Raw genomic sequence first — 4,931 nt, forward strand, 5'->3', positions numbered from 1 at the left:
GGGAAAGACAAAAAGGCTATAAAAAAGAGAGTAGGTTGGTCACCACCATGGTAAACTGGAGTTCAGTTCTCTTAGGATCTAATAAAGATACATGAAATATCTCACAGAATTGTAAATCTAGTGCAGTGTTCATCCATTGGTTCCCATCTCAAATTGATTGAGTGTTACCCAATATTATTCCTATATTCTGTATGATTACATAAATTATACTATGTAGCTTCTTTTGCAGGCCCATAACTTGGCATTGGAGAAGTCATGGAGCAAAAAGCAAAGATGCATGCTATGCTTTGGAAGAAATACTGTAAGTACAAAGTGAGTCAAAGCCTACCTGTAAAATTGTGTTACCCTTGTGGCTAGAATCAGGGTGAGGGTCATAAAGATATGAGGTTGGGTACAAGAAGTATTTGATACAGGACTCAAGCACAGATTTGTTTGATTCTACAACCCATACAGTAGATTATCATAGCAATACCTCCAATGAACTAAGACAAAAATCTGAACCCCAGAACTCTGGTCTTCACTAGTTTGGGTGAATATAAAACCATAATACTTATAACATCACAAAGTCTGACAGAATTTTTCAAGGCTTTGTAGACAGAAACCCAGGATATTTTCCAAGAACATTTCTTTAAGCTGCCGTGTGGTGAAACCCGGCATAAAACAACTTTAAAAATAACTGATAATTAATACACAGTAAGTATTATACAAATAAACTGACATAAAACCCGTGCTTTCTAAAGCTTTTATAAAAAAAATAATTCCTTAAAACGTTCACAGCCAGAGATAATTTATAAGCATTATTTTCATAAGTTTTGAGACGTAGCCTATGGACCTAAGGAATAATGTGGCAGAACTAGTGCTTGTGTTTTGGCAAGACTTTATTTATTTATTTTTTTAGACATGCTAAAATTGAATCACCCCTTTAAAATTCAGAGGGATACAATTAATGAGTGCAGAGAAGATGGAAAAATTTTCCCCTGATGGAAATCAGATAATTTTGATATGGACGAGCAAGTTCAAATAGTGAGAAAATGCCAGTACTAAGATCAACCCAAGGTTTCCAGAAGACGTCCCTTCTTAACTTGTGAGGCTGCCGTAAGGGTTAAAGTTTCTGTTTATAAGATCTGTGCAAATGTTTGTTACCGTGGTTGTAGTGGTTATCAGATCAAGCCCTAGATTAACTGTGGTTTGACTTCTGGACCTTCCAGCCTTCATGTTCACTGTTTTCCCTTCCCTCCATAATTTTCCTGTCCAGCTGACTTCTAGCTGATCAGGGTTATGCCCTCCCCTCCCACCACACTCCCATTATTACTTGCTCTCTTGTGCAGCTGTCTTTTATAAATGGAACTGATGAACAAATTCAGGCTAAGATGCAAACGACTGATTCTAATTTTTCAATGTTAATCTCCCTCCTCTAAAAAGTATATAGCCACAAAGAACTTTAAAGATCAAAACTGAAAGAACAATATAAAGACCAAGTAATTCCTCTCTTATAAGTAAGAAGATCTAAGTCCAGAGTACAGGGACTTGTCTCAGGTCACAGAACTGGTTAGTAAAAAAGCCATTTCTTCAAACTACTTCTGGTTTATTCTCCAGTGCTTACTTGAAGTAAAGGGGCATTTTGAGAAGTTTATCTGGTGAACACTTCTACAGTTTCCCTGTCTCCAAAAGCCCCATCACTGGCACAGAGGCAAACCTTAAAACACCACAAACCCCAAACAATTTTCACTAACTCTTTCAAGTCAGAGTTACTCAACCTCAACATTCTTTGCTGCGGAACCTATCCTATGAATTGCAGTATGCTTAGCAGCATTCTTCTCCTCTGCTCAGTCTATGTCAATAGTACCTTCCCCAACCAAATATAATATATTTTTTCCAACCAAAAACATCTCAATGTCCCAGGAACTTACTAGTCTAGGTCAATGCACAAGTCCAACTAGTGATAGCTAAAATGCAAGGAAATCAAGAATGGGTGGCAAAATGGTGATGATGATTATTGCCTCAGGACCAGTGGAGCTGTAATTTGTCCTTCAAGTTTTCCTCCCAAAAGTCTTCCAGAAATTGTCATCAACCACAATACTAAAACATCTCTGACTTTATGAAGTGAACCTAGTTTAATAAGCAGGTGCATCTGAATGACACAAATGGTCGATCACAGTGGCTGTGTTGGTACTCTGCCTCAATTCATTTCACTGGCTGGTGTACCCATCCTTTAGCTGCTGCGGTTGATTGGGGAACATTTACAGCTGTAGAGAATTGCTCTTACTAAATGTAATCCATCTTGCCTGGCCTAAACAGTCTCATCCCATCCTTCTTGGGGCAGAAGGTGGCCAATGAATAAATGACACAGTATTGGGTTGTTGGAAAAGTAATGACACATTTATTCTATGTTTTTCAAAGGTCTTTTATATAAAGAACAAAGATCAATCAATGACATATTGCCTGTTTTGTTTGATAGCCTTTTGCCATCTTTCAGTGTGCTTCATAATTCCTCATTCATAGAAGGATTCATCTTTATCAGTGAAAAATTGAACAAGGTACTGATTTATAGCCTCATCTGAATCGAACATTATACCACTCAAGGAGTTTTGAAGGAGTGAAACAAGTGGAAGTCTGATGGCACAAAGTCAGGCAAGTATGGTGTGTGTGGCAACACTTCCCATCCAAGCTCCAATAATTCTTGCCAGGTGATCAAAAGTGTGTAGTCTCACATTGTCATGATGGAACACAACTCCTTTACAATTAATGAGCTCTGGATATTTCTGGATGATGAATTCATTCAAACTGTCCAGTTGCTGACAGTACACATTTCAATCAATCTCTTGGCTCTTTGGTAGGAGCTCGAAAAACACGCCACTTTTAAAGTCCCACCACACTGAGAGCACAACCTTCCTCTGATGAATGTCTGCTTTTGCTGTTGTTTGAGGCAAATCACCACATTGGGACCAAGACTGTTTGCACACCACATTGTTGTAAACAGTCCACTTCTTAACACCAGTTATCAGTCACTTCAACAGAGGATCGTTTTTCTCACATTTAATGAGCATATTGCAGATATTTATATGCACAGTCAAATAAACTTCTCTGAGTTCATGAAAAACCCAAATATCGAGCTTGCTCACGAATCCCTGCTTCTTTAGGAAGTTGTGAATGCGTGAGTGGTTGATATTCAATATTTCTGCATTTTTTTCCTGTCGTGTAATGTGGATTTGACTCAGTCAATACTTTTATTTTGTTATCATCAACCTTAGTGGGCCTCCTTGACCAAGGAGGATCATCGAGATCAAAATAACCAGCACAGAATTTCATGAACCATCATTGGCACTGACGTTCTTGTAGACCACTGTCACCATGAACTTGATGTAACTTTTCACAGACTTGATGTGTGTCCTTCTCTTTATGGAAGTAAAATAGTAAAATAAGGTGGAAATGCACAGTTTGGTCTTCCATCTTCAATTTGTTGTAAAATCTCCCAAATTCAATCAACTTGCTTAATTTTTTTTATAATGAAGTAGAACTATCCGCTTTTAATACAGAAATTCTTTATGTACAATTTGCTTATAATGTCAATTATACACAATCATTGTGGATATTTGTATTTCAGCTCTACAACTTTTTATTGTGTATGTTAAACTTGTATTATTGGGTACATACATGTTTGTATTTGTTAAATATTATCAGTTAATTGATTTTTTCACTTTAAAGAAATATATTGTGTGGGTTTGTTTGTTTTGGTCTCTTTTGCCTTCAATTCTACTTTGCAGTGTATTTCAATAGCTATGGCAGTTTTGTCTAAATAAGCATGTACATGATATATAATTAAACTTATAAGAGGTGGTTTGAACAAAGGGAAGGGTTTTTATTTTTATTTTGTTTTTAAGTTTTTGCCATAGGGTGTGTGTGCTCGCCATTGAGAGACAGAAAGAGTGACGGGGAAAGTGAGAAATCACTCTCCCAGTTGGTAATTGCCACACTGCAATCCCTTCTCCTCCAATCTCCCCCGAGGATTTTGGGCGCACACCAACATGTGCTTAGTGTGTGATTCTCAAGCCACCATGTCCAGGACTCAAATTATGGTCGGCCATGTGGGAATCCAGTGCCTTAACCACCATGCCTCTTGTTGGAACTGGGGAAATCTCGTTTTTATTATTAATCATTGTACATCTTTACATTGTACCACATGGTTTTTCCCAGCATAAATACAGTGGATGTTAGTCAAGTCAAGGACATAGCCATATACGTTGTCATCAACAATTAACTTTACATTTTTATCTATAAAGTGTTTGCTTTTCCCCTGATCCCCTCCCTTCCACCTCCTTTCACCCACCTCCTGTTACCCAACACTTGCTGTACTCTCTCTAGTATCTACAGTTGCCCTCCTTGCTATTATGTATTCCAATCTTTCAGTTTCTGCTATAGAATGTGGGCATTTGGTAGATATTGAGAACATACAATGCCTGTCTTTCATAGTCTGGCTTGCTTCGCTTAGCATTAAAAGCCCTTTTCCAGAAAAAGAAAGATGGGCCAGCCAGTGGTATAGAAGTTACAATGGCAGGATTCCATATGACCTGCATCATTAGTCCCTGACTGGGGGCTTGAAAAAATATGCTGGGTGCATGTGCTTCCATGCCCAAAATCCCCAGAGAAGAAAAAGGAGAAAGGATTTCAGCATGGTCAAACCCCTGGGGAGTGATTTCTCACTTTCTCTCTTTCCTTTTGTTGCTCTGTGGTGAATACCTGAATCTTATAACACACTGTGGGAAGCTGCACACCAGCGAGTCTACAGAGGACGATCCTGGCTAGCTGGGAAAGGCTGGGGGGACTAGGGCTTGATACCTTCTAGAGGTTACTTATCTCTCTCTCTCTTTCTCTCCTTCTCGCTCATGAAAGAAATAAAACAACAACAAACTCGTTGAGACTGGGGTGGGCTG

Source organism: Tupaia chinensis, unplaced genomic scaffold (assembly GCF_000334495.1).
Source record: "Tupaia chinensis unplaced genomic scaffold, TupChi_1.0 Scaffold000055_1, whole genome shotgun sequence".
Taxonomy (NCBI): domain Eukaryota; kingdom Metazoa; phylum Chordata; class Mammalia; order Scandentia; family Tupaiidae; genus Tupaia; species Tupaia belangeri.